The sequence below is a fragment of the Dufourea novaeangliae genome, unplaced genomic scaffold (genome assembly GCF_001272555.1).
Source record: "Dufourea novaeangliae isolate 0120121106 unplaced genomic scaffold, ASM127255v1 scaffold53, whole genome shotgun sequence".
NCBI lineage: Eukaryota > Metazoa > Arthropoda > Insecta > Hymenoptera > Halictidae > Dufourea > Dufourea novaeangliae.
This window is the reverse complement of record NW_015373925.1, coordinates 103,224-121,190: the sequence shown is the minus strand read 5'-3', so window position 1 is coordinate 121,190 and position 17,967 is coordinate 103,224.

Here is a 17,967-nt window from a genome sequence, read left to right as displayed (position 1 = left end):
TACTTTAAACTAACTTGTCTTGCGAATATCTCGATAACTAAAAAAGACCGACTATTATATGTATGGGAAAAAGTTGTTCAGAATGATAACCTGGACAACATATTTCAAGGTCATTGAAATCGGAGGTGGCTCCCTTATTCTATATAATTACCCAAATTACACTTTCCCAATCCCGGTCGATATTTTCGTGTGCCCAAACCTTCTTTTTTAAGAATCACTGCTTCGAAACGTGTCGCGCACACAGCACTCACGCTTGAAAATGTGTTTTCCTTACGAAGGTCGGATGATTACTGAAGATTTACCTAGAAAGCGTCGTAGATGAGGGGTTAAGCTGTCTGAATTCACCGGAAATTTTACAATAGCTGCATCCAGGTCAAAATTCTACGTTCATACTCTTACTACATGGGCAAACTGTATATCTATATCTCTTGTATATTCTATGCTGTATATGTATAACGACGTAGGATTGTTTGTGTGTATGTTGCGGTAATCTTGAAACCTACTGTACCGATTTTGATCGAATTTTTATACATATGTTTCTTATAATTTTGTAAAGGACATATTATATAACAGGTTTTGTTTGATTAATATAACGTTTCAGGATGATTATCGACGAACAAAAATATCAATTAATCCCGATATCTCCATCGTCGTAGGGCAGGTCACTGAAACGTTGATATCCCACTACTGGCTCAGCAGTGTAATATGTAGTGGGGTTGGTAGCTTAGGTGGGGCAAAGGATAGACAATTTACATATATTACTACTCTCTGGTAAAAAAATATTGAATGTAGTATATCCAAAAGAACTAACATAAACAAATTTTAATGCAAAGAGTTATTAAATACCTTTAATACAAAGTATCGTTAAGTATCTGCGCAATCGAAATTATAGAAAAAAATACGAAACGGGACTCAGCAACACCGAACTTAACAGCGAGTGTTTGTATATTTGTTAAATGTTATCTACACCTACCGCTACTCAAAAGTATCCGGACACTTCTTACATTTCTAATAGCAACATGCAAATGACACAAAAATGTGTAAATTAAACATTAAAACTATTTGTATAACCTCTCTACAATGTGTGCAGTTCATAAATTCAAATTATGTATTTAACAAACTCATCAATAATGTCACGAAAGTAATTTCACGACTTTTCGATGTACCTGCCGCTTTTAGATATCACTGGTTTAATTAATCACGGTTATCCCTCTATTAGTATTTTAATTGTGCATTAATTAACTTCAGTTAAAGTACAGAAAACACGCCTTTAACTGACCCAAAACTTAGAAGAACAACTTAAAAATGAAGAACATTTTAAGATACACACACTTATGGGCTTGAATTATATTGTTACATATTAGTTGAAAGGATCGTACAAAAAACCAGATTTATCGTATCTATATCCTCCTCTAGGTACATAGCTACAATAACAAGAAGAAAACAATATCATTGCTAGATCTTCCATCTGTGATTTAAATTATACTCTATCAAAAGTAAGAAAGTGTGCAGACAATTTTGAGTTGTAGTGTATAGAAAACTAAATAAGAAAAATTACAAGAACATGGTGGCAGTTCTATAGCAGCCAGACAGCCAAGATGGCGAGTCATTAGCCCGGTTAGAGAAAAAGAAACGGAACAAAGAAAAGAAATTACCGAATTCGGTTCATCGCCAGCCGATAGGAACGAACTTGTTTTTCCATTATTACATACTATCTTGTCCTTTCCAACTCTTTTTAACACACGAAACAGAAAACTCAGACCGATCAATTGCTTCGTTAAATCGTCGAAAGCGTCGAGTTCTTTTTTTTTTTGTCCCTCGTCCCGATTGTTCCTTCCATAGTCGTGCAGCTCCTCGTCGAAGAAAGACCGTTCGGATACAGGAAAGCATGAATAATGTAATCCTGTATAATATCAAGCGAGCAGGCAAGATGGACCTAACGAGATACAAAACATGAGGGTACAGCCAGACATGGCTCTTCGTGTACGTAGATTGATGGGTATTGTTCGTGGAAAATTGAACGAAGAATTCAAAGGGGTTGTGTATTGAGGCGTCTCGTATGAATTTTACAACGAGACGATACAATGTAAACGATACTTAACCCTCTGCACTATAATTGTTTTCCCAGTTTACACTCTTTGCACAATAGTATTGTCATGTCTGAGGTGACCTTAAAGTGCAAAGGGTTAATTATTCCCTCTAGACATCAAAAGTTTCGATTACTTGCCGATTTATCGTTAAGATCGTAAATTCGTTTATTAGGAATTGAGGCTACCCTCCGATTAAAACGCTCAGAAAGTACGTGACTTTCATGAATTTACAAAAGGCAGTGGAACAACGTACGGTAAAAAACCGTTTTGATCCTTAATACTAGATACTTGAAGAATAACAAAATATTTTATTATTTAAATTGTGTCAATCTTTGCGACAAATATATATCACGTTTGTACTACTATAGAAATTGGAAGTCGTGACAGGCGTGATCAGAAGTCATGACAGGATTGTCTTAAGCCTAGAATATTCTTAAAATATACAGGGTGAACCACCAATCGTGATCAGTAGAGATTACTCTGTTAGCAGTCCGATCGAAAGTGTTTTTATCCTTGATCCAAAAAACAACAAACCGGCGTGGCGTTCTTTGACAAATGTTTAAACTGAAAGTTGCAAAAAACGGATACTTTCATGCATAGATTTGTCCATAATAAAAAAAAAAAGAGTAATCCAAAGTTAATCTCCATAAGTAACGCGACGGCGAAGTGAATTATGAATCAAATGGTGCAAGAATTTTTGAAATCGGTCTATAATAAAACTTCTTGTCGTGGCGCCCGTGTGAAAAAATCGCGTTTCGAAAAAAACGCATTTAATTTTTTGTTTCTGTTCTGGAGTTAATCATATGTATAGAGAGTAATGTTAAAGCTTTTTACCTTTCCGTGACTTCATATTCCTGTTCCAACACACATTTTCTTGTTTTCAAACAACTTTAACTTCTTTTGACGCGTTTGTGTACGCGGTTGTGTAATTTTCTATCACGGTTGACTTCCGCGATGCGCTTTAAATGTCTCTTGATGACAAAATTTTCAGCGTTACGTATATTAATGCCCAATAAATCCATAATTATTAATACAGGCTTGCATCCTTAGTTAAGCACACATGCCGAAACCCAGACCGAAATTTTAAGAACGTTTCTTCGATAAAATATGGATTTCGAAACGAGCTGTCATATATCTATATTTATTGAAAATTTCGTTATAATTTTAAATATTTGTTTCTATGCAACGTGGTAAAAGTTCATCAGAAGTCAAGTTTTCATATACTGGATTTACCACTCCTTATTCTTCTAGATGCAATCTTTCGAGTGATGTATGCAGTCAGCGCTTTAGGGTAATTTACATGCTTTTAGAATCTATACTTCTGCGAATTTTTGACTGAAACTTTAAAATAGCATTCTTGAGATGTTATACGATGAAAATACACAATAAGAAAAATCGATTTTTCCCAACATTTTGACCGGAGGTAAACGTTAACTTAACCCATTGATTGACTAAAAAATTTGTATGTAATTTCAAAAAACTAATTTAATTCAATATTCATCGTATTTACTAAACCGTTATCAGTAAACAGAAAATAAAATGCATAAGTTGCGCTTAGAATTCAATGATTTTACAGTTTCCTTGTCGAACAAGAAAATTTTTCGTGTACACCAACCTAATAAAGCGAGAGGCGAAGGGGTATTCTGATCGAATGTACCATACCCGACAGAATAAACGATAAAGGCGGGTTTTTAATCACAACGCTGTCGTGATAACGGGGAAAGACTTTATTGCCCCGTATTTTCAGTGACTCGAACGATTCGACGAACAACGAGCCAGCTCTACAAGGATATAGCCTGCAATAATCCGGCCACAAAAGGCAGCAAACCGAGTCAGCGACTGTTACGTAATCTGCAGTCCTCGGTGTTCGTCGACATCGTCGTTACAACCGCCCTGAATGTATTGCTTATTATAATGGTGAACAATGGTAACGCTGTCTCGTGCACGTTTCAAAGAAAATATAACTATCCATCCGATTTCTGGATTGTCATTCTCAATTGGCGAAGAAATATTTTAAAGAATTTCACGTTATTATACCATGGCTTCATATATTTATATGTAGAATAATATACAACGAGGTATCGATATTCTTTCCCATTTAATAAAACCTATAACAAAGTCTCTTTTTTTTTAGTTATTGGCTAAAGCTTGATCTTTAAAATTATTTTAATAGTTGTTGCCAAATGTTAAATGATTCTAAACCTATATTTTTGTATAGCTTTTATACGTGCATTGATATAAATGTAAAATTTACTTGTATTTTTTTATCGTTAAACGGTGCAATATTTTTATACAAATCGATTCTTCAGATTATTGTGCGTAGGCATGTGTTTATCGAAACGTTGAAACCTCAAAACCCCTCGAAACCCAAACAAATTTCAAATTTTGAGAATTCGAAACTTTGCACTTCGCAATTCTCGAAACCTAGGTAAGAAAAAATATAAAATTGATAAATAAATCTCGAATATTTGTTGCGAGATGCTTCGTAAATGCTCAATGATCTGTGTTTGTTTCTAAGGATATAAAATAAAAGCAGATTGGCGATCGATCGTGATCGTAGAAGTGCAGGTCAAGACTCAAGAACATGTGATTCGTAAAAGTTTGACTCAATTTTTCCAAATTTTATTTTTCAATTACTTATTGTAGTATTATTTGGTGGTAGTGAAAAGTAGGAACTGCTAAACTATAGAATGATAATGCTAAAAAAAGGATAACTGAATATATTGTTCTGTTTAACTACGGTCAATAAACATTTATACAAAAATGTTGTTAAGACTTCAGTTTTTAAAACAAAATATTCTTCTTACAAAACAAAATCAGCGCTTGAAGTTTCGAGTGTTTCAAAATCTTACAAAATTTCGGATTCGAGTTTCGAGAATTTACAAATTAGGTTCCAATCCATTTCTAATTTTGCGTATGAAAGAATTGGATAAAGGTAAATTTACCAGATATTTCTTAAATAAAAAAGGGAAATAGAAGTTTCTTAAATACAAAAGTTATTAGGAAGTGTGAACAGGAACACACGGATAGGAGAATGGTCAAAGGTATCATTTTGTAATAAACATAAAATATATGGTAAACTATTTACTTTTTGACAACGTGATCCTAATACTTTTATACGCAAAATAATCTAAAGCATAGATTTATGTATGTAGAAAATTGTATAGCTTCATTTAACGACAAATCACAATAACATTTTGCAATTGTACCAGCGCACAAACATACATAAAAGAAACGTGAGTGCCTGAAATTAAATTTTATTTTTCCCTTGGCGACGTATATATTTAATCGTTTGAAGGATATGCATCTCACCCATGTATCCACGACTCCCTACAGATTCAAAAAATTTGGATTGAATATCTGTGCGTCTGGGAATATTCATGTTCTATTGTTTCCACGATACATTTGGACTTTCAAACGACGAATATAACGAACATCTAATATTAAAGACTTGAGAATTTTGAACCACGTAATGATAGTACTCATAAACCATTCACATTTTATGTATAGTACAGAGTTTTACTTGGATTACACTCTGGATTCCCAGACAGCGAATATAACATTTTATACATTTCTAAGAGTAGAAGCTTAAACTCTCAGACTACATATAAAGATTCTCATAAAACTTGCATACGTTATAAATGCTACCAGCTATTTTATGACCTCTGATCAATATTGTACGATATTAATAGAGTACACCATTCGGAGACGTCAATAAATAGGTCAAGATTGGGAATTTTTTTTCATGGGTAATAACTAAAAGAAAAGCTTCATATGTTCGGAGCATATAAATGTACCTTCCCAGCTCTATTCTCCAATATTTAAAAAATTAAAAACTATATAAATTCCTAATAACACTCGATCCCAAACACTTACTATTCACATCCAATTCATAGGTCAGTTACCCGGCCACAATCATCGACTTATTCTAACCCATAATCATACTTTATCGTATACTATATACGATATAGATAATTTAAATTATATTCGAGAAAATCATTTTTTCTTCTAACCAACAGAAAATTCCCTGGACGTTATAATATCTCCGTTTCATTCGGTCCGTGACCCCATTTTGCATGTCACGACCCATCCCCGTAACCATAGCTGCAACTTCGCCAATTGTTCGAATTTCGAAGCACGACTTTGACACAATATTTTATACAATTGGAACTGTAAAAAAATTAAGAGAAAAAAAGTGTTGATTTTTGCGTAATCGTCAGGGTGTAGCCCCTTAACACGTTGACTGCCACGGTGAAAAAGGTCGTAGATATCCGGACACATTTTATTTCATTTTTTAAGTCATAAATCGCCGAAGATATATGCATTTAGTTAATAAAAGCTATTGATTTTGTTTTAAATTAAACGGTGATATTAATTGTACGTAAAAATTTGGTAACAGTACTTAACACTAGAACTACCAAGCAAGTCATCAAAATGACTTGTCAATACACTCTTACAACGACGATTAAAATGTTATAACAATACATTTTCTCAGATCTTTTCTACTCTTTATTACGATATAAAAGTGAAAAAATTAGTCAATTCCTAAATTTCTAAATTTTCAAAAGTTTTTCACGTTTATCCACCGATCGAAGCAAATATGCGTTTTTCGTCGGTAGTTTTAGTGTTAAATAATCGCACCTCTTTGCAGTGTACGTGTCATCTATATTTGGGGTGACGTGGCAGTCAAAGTGTCAAGGGAAGCTCTTGTCTACGGAAGTGTGTAATAATTAGACGACGGATTTGTATGTAAAATAAAATTTTATAAAGTAACTTTTATAGACAAGAACAAAAGTAGGAATTTCTTTCTTCTCTTAAGTATCTTATTGAGTTAAGAATAAAACAAAAAACTCGTTGTATCCGACGATAGTTTTTTTTTTTACTGTATTTCACAGAGCTCTGACGTCTATAAATGCATAAAATCCGCAGTCTAGTAATAATAGAAGACACAGATACTGACAACAATTCATCGAGAGTTATAATAGACCAGCTACAGGAATAGTTTCACGAAATATAATTGCGTTCAAGGGTTAACAGCAATCCGAACAAGGACACCTTGGCTGTTCGGAAAAGTAGCAAGGAGCGTAAGTGCAGTATCCACACACGTTACGAATACAAAATTGTACACAGGAGGGTGGCGGTTTTATTTTAGGAGAAGGTGGGCATGGTTTCGGCACTGGTGGAGGAGGCGACGGACAAGGACCTGGGATACAGATGGTGGGTGGTCGGGGAGGTGGTTCTGGTGGCAGCCTGCATCTCTACAACAATGGTTTTCATTAATAGGGGACGACGAGGGAAGTACGGACACGGGGTAATCCTGGACGCAAGTGATATTCACTTGTTCCACGCACTACATATCGACGTGCGTTACGAAAATTAGCACGATTCATTTGTCTTACGAAGACTAGCACTTCGGACTTTCTGACCACGAAAAGCAGCACGTTTCGATTGTGGTCTCGAAAAGTAGCGTGTTTCACTTATTGCGACGAAGACTAGGATGTTGTGCTTTTTCGCTACGAAAACTAGCACATTTACGGGAGTCTATCGCGAAAAGTAGCACGGTTTGCTTCTAGTCGCAAAAAGTAGCACGTTTCAATTCTAGCTACGAAAACCATCACATTAAATAGGTTACCTAGCATTCTACTGCAAAAATAAAAAGGTAAACATTTCTTTTTAATGAAATAAACGTTTTTCATCCTTTGAATTTGGACGACGTATATGCATGTTCCGTATATTTTGTTCAAAATTCTCCGGATTCAAAGGGTTAATAAAAAAAAAATGTGCTAGCCTTCGTAGGACATATGCAACGTGCTACTTTTCGCCGCAGTGTTCGAAATACGCTACTGTTCGTGGCGAACTGTGAAACATGCTTGTTATCGTAGTGAATGTCAAACATGCTTGTTATCGTAGTGAATGTCAAACATGCTAGTGATCGTGGGAAACGATGAAACGTGCTTATTTTCGGGATAGATTGAAATATGCTGGTCTTCGTAAGACAAATGAAACATGCTACTTTTCGTAACGCACGTCGATATTTAGTACCTATGAGTGACTTTTCGTCGCGACTGTTTTCTCGGCACTAAAGGTACGGTTTCACGTGACAGTAAACTGTAACTTTTACGGTTATGACGAGACTGCGGTCGAAACTTTTTTCGATGCAGACAATTTTAGAAAAAATTTATCAGCTGGAACTGGTAAACTATCTTCAAATATCCATTATTTAAAAAAAAAAAATCAATACTTTGACAAATACCTATGTAGTACATAATATGTACTTCAGTATTAAATGTCACAAAAAATTTTCGGTTTTTTGTCCTACGTCAGAGCATACGAGATTTCTACTGCAAGCCATGGAGAGGGTTCGTTCAAAAGCTGCAACATTAGAAGACAATCACCACCGCCATTTTGTTTGAAAAAAATAATTACATTACATAAATCTTAATAAACTCCATACTTTATTGGGAACCTTAATGAATTTCTCGATGAAGAAACTGCATTTCTGATTTACACCATGTAAGTGGATTTTTTAAAATATACATATTATATTGGTAATTATTTAATACGAATACAAATTTGTTTTATCATTTGTGACCACTGAATATTTTCTTTCATTTTAGTTTGTGAAGTCACTGAAATAGTTCGGTGAAGATTTAAATAATATTTAAACACAACACTTTCTTTGGTAGATACAAAAATCGAAATAGCTCGTCGATTGTGCCGAATGTAAAGTAGAGAAAGAAATTTAATTGAAACGTTTAGACTATGAAAATTATGGTTATTGACACCACGAATGAGCGACTCTGTTATTTGTTTATTTTTATCCAAGAAAGATAATAAAGATGAAAATTCTGTTTATCAAGCTAGACAATGATTTACTTTATTTCAAAAATACTTCAAATATATTCCTAGTTGATTATTTCTAGAAAATTACCTGCTACCAGTATCTTTCTCAATGATGTCATAAATATTCACAAGAACGTGGATTTATAAGTTAAATAATGCATGAAATAAGTAATTGAATTTAATAAATGAAACACGTACCAGAGGCGGACACGGAGAACGACAGCGACACTTTGGAGGTGGACATTCCTGTGGAGGCGGACAGCCGCATTTTGGCCAAAAATACGGGCCAGGTTTAGGACCGTAGCAACATGGCGGTGGTATGATTCTATTCCGTCTTATCTCCTCTGAAGGGCAACAAAACATTCCTCTAATACAACTTTACGCGCATTCGACACGATGGCAAATTGTATAACGGGAACAAAAGCAACTTTCTCCGTGAATCATTGCCTGAAAGAATAATCCTGAAAACGTCACGTAAAATTTACCAATTTCATTATACTGAAGTTATGCAATGAATATACCTTTAAATTCACATTGAATCGAATAGATTTCATGTGTTTTTCAAATTTCACGGATTCATAGACATGAACATCTCATGTTCCCACTTGTACGGTGTTCTTATTAATTATAAGAAGAAAACTCAACATCTCTCCGTTCGTTGCTTACGTGTCACTGAACAGAAAACACTGGGAATCGTTATCACAGTTTTTATTAATAATTTTGTTCTTGTTAATTATGTATTACATGTATTAAAAGTTTCTTCATAGCAACAGAAAAGGTTTGGAATTCTCCGGAAAAAGACATACTGAATTTTTTATAGAACTACTTGTCTCAAGTAATGGAGTACTGTTAAGCATATCATAAATGGCAAAGGATGTTTATTGAAAAGTTGGAAAAACCGATAAGTTCTTTTAAAAAAGATATATTTCTTAAAAACACTACGAAAATATGTAATTTGTGTAAATGTATTTTTTCCACATGTCCAGATGATGAACATAATTTCAATTGAAATGACTCGTATGAAAACAAAATCGTTATAAATGAGTATTCTCTAACTCAAAATCTGCAAGTTGGAACTTTATTGAAGAAAAATAAGAATTCCTGAAATTGTACAACAAATATCAACGCTATAAATTTTTCCTGAAATAATTATTTAAAAAATGTTTAATAAAATGTTTCAGAGTTCTATGATTTAATGAGCGAATTCATAGTCACCACCTGGACGCGAGCATTGCGCAGCGCTCACTTTGTATTTCACTTCATTTTTTCCAAGATTTCAAGGTTATTAACATTTTCTGCAAAAAAATAAAGCTACATCATTAACCCATTAAGTTCCAAATAATGGAATAAGGCGATTTTTACATACATAATTATTTATTACTAATTAAAGTGTATGGGAAAGAATATAAATGTTATCCAAAAATGCTTGGATCGATACTTTCTGTGTAACAAAATGTCGCATTTATGAAACTATGACCATTTTTTGTAATGAAAAATGTAAATAAAATAACTTATATATTATTTTGCTGAAATATAAAATATATTATGATACTAGTACACCATATTATAAAAACCCACTATACGAGAAAGATATACCAAAAGATTTCCATGATTTAAGAAATAATTGATTTTCACAGTGCTATAAATACGTCACTTTCTTCAAATTTCAAAATGTCGTAGGACTAAGAGAAAAAAGGAATATTAACGAAAAAAAGTATTAAGCAAATCTTTGAAATCCTCTTTCATACCTGCAACATGAAAAACAGAATTCAATAATGTAGATTCCTTGAAAAAAATATTACCAGTGAATGTTGCGTTAACGCAACATTGTGTCCTAATGGGTTAAATCTGTGGCTCATTCGGTGCCGAATTTTACCAAAAGTACAGTAAATCTTTGATGAGTGTTCGAAAGCTCCCCGGCACTGAACATTAAATATTTCATAAACTAATGGCCATATGCGACTAAAACAAATACCATTGGCTTCAGAATTCCAAGCTCTGTCGCTATGATAAACTTCATTAAAAAGTTAGCGTTACACCTGGGCACCTCTCCTTGTCAGTACCGAGAAGCCGTCGAATACTCATCGAGAATTTACTGTAATTATTCCGTAATGGAAATAAAAATATTTACCACATTAATAGAAACATTCTGGTACAGGTCTGCCACAACAATCGATCCACTTCAGACAACAATCAACTTTTTTCACCGGTGGACATTCGGGAGGAGGACAATTTATCGGGCGTGGATAATAACACGGTGCATACGTCGCACTGTTACAAACAACGTGTAAATATTCTCTTTTTTTCTCGATGTTTGGCTATGATTAGTCTACCTGTCGCATGTATAGGTGAGCTGATAGCGAACGGAGGAAGTGCCGGTAGCAGGCGGCCGGATATTCAAACACTTCGGGCATCCTGGATCGCAAGTGACTCGCGAGGAACAACGAGAAGGCACGCTTGGCGGGTATTTGGCCAATGCATCTGCAAAAGTCTCTGAAAATGCCATTTCTCCGGTTCCTTCTTACTTTTCTTTTGTTTTGTTTAATTTCAACCAAAGTTTTCAGGTTAGTTGATTACGTTTTTGTACTAAAAAATTTGTTGGAGGATCGAATGGAGTTTGAGGGAGGTTATTAATTTTAGGTTATCGGGAATAATGTGAATTTGCTTATGTATACATTGTAAAAGAGAGATCAGATCGTATTGATTTATTTAATACTGATAACTGTTAACTTGAATCACGATAATTATGTCGTCAATTGAATTTTCGTGGGAGAAATTTGTCATGAATTTTTTTGGTTGAATTATAAATGCGTCTTTGGTTTTGATTCCATGCACGAGGAGAGTTCGGGTATAAATTGACATGACGTTAATAATAATTCACCTGAGATGTGAATGCAGTTCAAAACAAGATTATTTATATTTTGATTAGTTGATATTTCGATACTTTGTCCTACATAATAAATTATAGTCTATTTGCCGCTGTAATATTGTTTCGAAAGTCTTAACGATTATTATTATCAAACGGAAGATAGACATAAGTCATGAATGATAAACTGTATATTTAACGGAACAGAATAGGAATTTATGGTGTGGAGTTGAAGAAAATATACTACTGTAATGCATTTAGAAATATGTATAAATAATTCTTTTCCGATTTTCATATTACATTAGAGTAATGAGAAACAAATGATCACTTACAATTAGAATTGTATCAGGAAGATGTTGTTACTTCCATTCTCTGTTATAGTTGGGTTTTACAAAATTAAAATAGCTTACAATAAATCATACTTTCATTGACATATATAAACATATTGTTCGTAACTTTTTAAATATGGCTCAATTATTTATTTTTTAAGAACTAAGCGTTTCGTAACGGAACACGACAATTTAACGTTACATGCTCTAAATACCTATCTCATTAAAAGATATTAATGAAATTAACGTTTATAAATTAATATGTAAAAAAATGTAGAGTGGTCGATACTACACGACTGTGCCCTAGTTATTACAGTACCAGTCTTTGAATTAAATCAGGGCAGAGTAGAAACTCGAATTAAAAAAATGTATTTAGTCGAACCAAAAAAGATGTATAACATATTAAATGAGAACAAATTTGTAGTATAACAGGATCGGTTCGATGATTTCTCATGAAGAAATAAATCGACAATGCAGTTTTAATTCTGTCTCGTGGCACGAGCAACCAATCAAATAACCGAATTGGCGAAAACTTTATTCCAATCTATCAACTTATTCTTCCACGAAGAAACATTCCTCACCCGATTGTACCGTACTACCATTATCCTTCTTTATATAAACATAATTCACGTAAAATTAATTTTTAATTTGTACAAAAAGAAAGGATACGATTACAAAACGAAACTTTGTATCGGACGCGAATTATCACAAACAGGGAAAGGCAGAAAAAACGAGGAAAACAGTTTGGTAATCACAACAGATATTATAATAAATCGTATCTTTACAGAGGCAGATACATTGTAAAACGAACAAGGATACTTTCATGTAATATACACGCAGTCGTACATTGATCCAGGAATCGATCGGCGACACTATGTACAACATAATCACGGAAGCGTGCACGATGTACATTGTCGAAACTCGCGAGCAACGGCGGTCGCAACGTCGCAACGTTTCAATTTTGGCACGCGGTGCACCCCTCCTCTCATCTCCCTATTCCAGTGTCCCTGCATGTAACATCCAAGTGGATGAAGCGACCCCCCACCCCCCTACAAAAATGCTCTGTGGTCTCCTTCGTTCGATCGAGACACTGGAATGTCTCTTTCACGGACACCAATCCTGCTCACGTTGGAACTGAAATTTTCTCCCCATCTCGAAACCGACTGATCCTTTTGATTATTTTGAGCTCCACGTGAAACGGAAACCAATCAAAATATGCCTCTCACACACTCTCTCTCTCTGTCTTTCTCTCTCTCTCTCTCTCTCTCTCCCTCTCTTTCTCTCTATTTCCATTCTTTCCTTTGATTTCGATCCTAACCAAATGTGAACCTGAACAAACAATTAAAGTACATCGATATAAAAAAAAAGAATGTATAAAAAAAAGACGAAAGAAGAAAAACAGTAAGTACTTAGGCGATAGTGTTATAATAACGAATCACTGTACCGTGTATTTTATGCGCTTGTCCCCTCCCCCCTTCCTCCCACCTCTCGGCTACTCTTTCTCTGAGTTCTTAATAAGAGAGCGAGGCTTCGCGTTGTCCACGACATCCATTAGTACACCAAAGAAGAATGTAAAACAAGTTATACTTTGGCCGACCAACGCCGGGGTCAAAACTCACGGAGGCGCAGGAGGACACAATATTAACACATTGTCAACCGGGGACGTATCAATATGTCTTTTGTTGTCCAAATGTTGTTGACTGCGGACGTGCCGTGAGTTGGGATAACTTTGATGCAATCAGGGGTTACTTTGTTCCAAAGACAGAAAATAATCATATTTTGCAGCACTTTTGCGGATATTTTTACACCCAATATCTTTTCACGTAAAAGTCAATGTAATTTAACAATTTGCAAAGCTGACGTGTTTAGGGAGAGATACTGTAAATGTGGGTAACTTTGACTCACAGTCAGGGGTTACTTTATCCGAAAATCAGAAAATTATCATTTTCGATTTTGCAGCTCTGAAAATTGTTAAATTAAGTTGATAGTTACGTGAAAATGTGTTTCACGCAAAAACACCTGCAAAACAGCTGCAAAATCGAAAATAATTATTTTCTAACCTTGGGACAAAGTTACCCCAGCTTACAATACAGTTACAATCACCATGTGAAGTTGTTAGAGCTGAAAATTGATAAAGTGTTCATTATAGAATTTATGACTATGTCTATTATTACTACTATGATTTCTTCCCTGATCTTTTATACATTAGAAACCGCAATATTATTGCCATATTTGATTTATATGAAAAACAGCTGGTCACAGACGTTAGTTTCTGCATAAATTCCCCGGTCAACAATGTGTTAATCACAGATGCCCACAAGAACCTCCACCATAAAGGCGTCCTTTGCATATGGCCTGTAAGGTTGAGATCGCACGAGCGTTGAAACGACGGACGCTGCGACGCGCGTTGCAAAGTCCGTCGTAGCGTTACATTTACATTATTTCGCATGAAATCAGTTACACGACCTACGTCCGTCAAACTTTACGTGCATGTATAACATTAGTAACATTGGCGATCGTTACAGGCGCGTATCAATTTGTTGCGTATCCTCGTATCGTATCACCGTTACGTAACGTATCATTGTATCGATCACCATACGATACATTTTCATATGCAGCGATGCAACGCTTGCCTGTCCCCATTGATACGTAACGATGATACGCAACAAATGGATACACACCTTAAGACGTTTGTCGAACATTCGGCATATCATCGAACTTGTTCGTATGGATACCTACCATGTATTGATGTGAGAAAGTTACGGAGGACAATACCCAACGCTCGTGTGACTGCAAACATTTATTGTAACGTACTTACGTCAAAATTGACATCCGTCGCAACGTCCGTCATTTCAACGCTCGTGTGACCCCAATCTAATGGCTAAAATGGCGTAGCGTTGAACGGAAGCTGTACCGATTCGAGAGGACGTATTGTGTCGTCCCCCGAGATTCTTTCATTTTCAGCCTGCTCTTTACTCACGCCTCGCCCGAATAATCCCAGACACAGTCGGCCAAATAATACGTTCGTTAATGCTTTAAGTACACATTGATCAACTAAAAGTTCTTCACGGTTTCCGCGCGGTAAATGACAAATCGCGGTTTTCTGCTGCTTCGACAGAATGTCCCATCACGACGGTATTTCGTTTTGGTTTACGGGACAGACAGGTGTGACTCGAAACCGATCGAGTGCAGTCTCGCCGAACGATCGAGAACGACGTGACATGTCGCTAATTTGCTGCAACAATGACATAACTCAAAATTTGCAGTTTTTTAGTTACTACCGTAAAAAGAAAGGGTCGTTGTCTGTTCTTTTTGCCAGTTAAATCCTATGAGTGAGTTTCCAAAACGTACCACGTCAGGACAGTTACATTAATATGATGTTCGTTCAAAATTGTAGCGATCGAAACATTCAAACACGGTTTCCCTAATATCATAATTTTTTAGTTATGTCGTTATCACAACGAATAGGCGATCTGTCCGCGATATTCCTGCGTGATGTTTGTCGATCCCCCTCCTATTCTCTCTCTCCATCGAACAACAGATCCCCCACGAAGTAGTGAGCATCGTCGAACGTAGAAGCAAACGTTTCCTTTTTGTGCTGAGTAAAGGTCTACCGAACTATTTACAACTTATAATGCAGAACTTAAAAAATAAAACCTCGGCAACGAACAACACCCATTTTTCACCCCTCCCTTTTGCGTTAACGAATACCGTCGACTCCGGCGGGTAACTTCGCGCTCGCACACTCTCGTACATTCGTTCGTCTCTTCCTTTCTCACCATCCTTCTCTATTTCTCTCCCCGTAATTTATTCTAGCTCCCTCCGATTCTTGCATTACAATTTAAATAACTAAGTTATGTACAATGCACACACACACGAGTCGTCGAAACGACGATCGAACACGTACCCTCTTCCCTATCTCCACGACGAAATCGTTCTGTCTTGGTACTGTCGACACCGACCCCTCCGAAATTAACCCTTACCGCACGCTGACACTCGTTTCATCGATCTTATTGATCCATCGTTGAACTCGATGTGATTGGAATAAATGCGATGTTGCGACGTAATTTTCATGGAACGTGAACAAAATCTGTAGAACCTAATTCACGAGAAAATGTTCCGTGTAGACACGGTGAAATAAGGTGATTTAACCTTCGACTGGTCACTTGGGGCTTAAGATCCCAGCCAGCTTTAAACGTTCATAACATTGTTATCTCAATCGTGCGAAGGTTGTGTTTTCATATAATTGAATTTATGTTATTAAACTATAAGAACTGAGATGATTCTAATTTCTATTCATTAGAAAGTGCTCCTTTTTTCTAATTAACCTAAATAAACCCTTGTTTATGTTCTTTTTTGTTTGCAGAGTTTAAAAATAAAATTAATATATTATGTTTTTTTTAACGTATTAATAATAATAATAATAATAATAATAATAATAATAATAGTAATAATAATATGGCCGATCATGTAATTCTAAGGCACGTAACCAGTCAAAGGTTAAACGATATTCGTTGTACCAGGAGCTTTGGAGTTTGACATAATCGGTGCCGGCTAGTCTCATGGATGATTCAAGTTGATTTGCAATTTAATTCACTGTCAGCCTGTTATTGGGTAACATGTTAAGTGCCGTGTCGATCATCGGTGATCGATACAGTCAGACGAATCGATATGAAATATGAGGAACGATACCTTATTTTATCAAAATTAAGTGGGGGTCATATATCTAGCGCTCTCCATACCAGAGCTTTTTGCATCTCCTCCAGAACATTTATTGCAAAATTTTCGAACATTTTAAAACAATTATCGCATTGTGTGGCGTAAACAGAAAGATCATCAAAATCAACTCGGCACTTAACATGTTAATATTCTGTTCTGTGAAGTTGAATAAGTTACCTGTAATTGGTTATCACTAAAATTTACATTTAATAACGGTCCTCGAAGCAAATGTCGAATACGGCGTTCTGTATTTTAGTTTTTAAGTTTGTTATCCGACTTGGGTCGGATATGGTAGAGAATGTATCGAGCTATATGTACAAGAGACACGTTGCTCTGAATCAGAGTCGCCACGTGTTATCGAAAACTTTTCACGATAAAATAGCCGATTCCATTTAAATTTGTTACAAACGATAAGGCTTGTAATGGACAAATACCACACAGACATTATGTTCCATGTAGATCATTTTAAACTGTTTCTGATTATCGAATCCATACATGAAATGGGTTCCACGTACTGCGTTGCTTCCTGTACAAGAATTCCCTCATTAAGTCGCGTCTACACTTGAAGGAACAAAACCGAGCGACCGTAAACAAATACGTATGGACATAATGAACACAAAGGAATGCAATCCATTGTCTGGCAGTAATCGAACGGAAATATTCAGTGCACCGTAGACAGTATAAACGTGTTTACAAACTGACCGTTGGCGTAATATCAAAGAACATGAGCAAAGTGGATTGTAAATACACGTATGCGTTCATTCTGGCATGTTCCACGTGTATTAAACTAAAATGGATGTGTTCCGATCGAACGATACCCTTTTTCCCAAAAGTTCCCCAAAAACTCCTTGGACCACTTGCAAAACTCACCCGACCTTCTGAGAAGCACACAGTAGGAGCTCAACCGCGCCGATTCGTTTCAAGAAACTCAGAAGTGCAGCCGCCTAACTGAACGACAAAAGCTTTTTGACGCGACATTAATCCCTGGTCGAGTGCTACGCGGGACGTGATAGATCCCTGATGGTAGACTCGAGTCCCTGCATTCGTTCGAGTCCCATAGAATGAAAGTGACCTCCGAGAAAACATTCTTTCATCGAACTCCACACACCGTAGAAGCCCC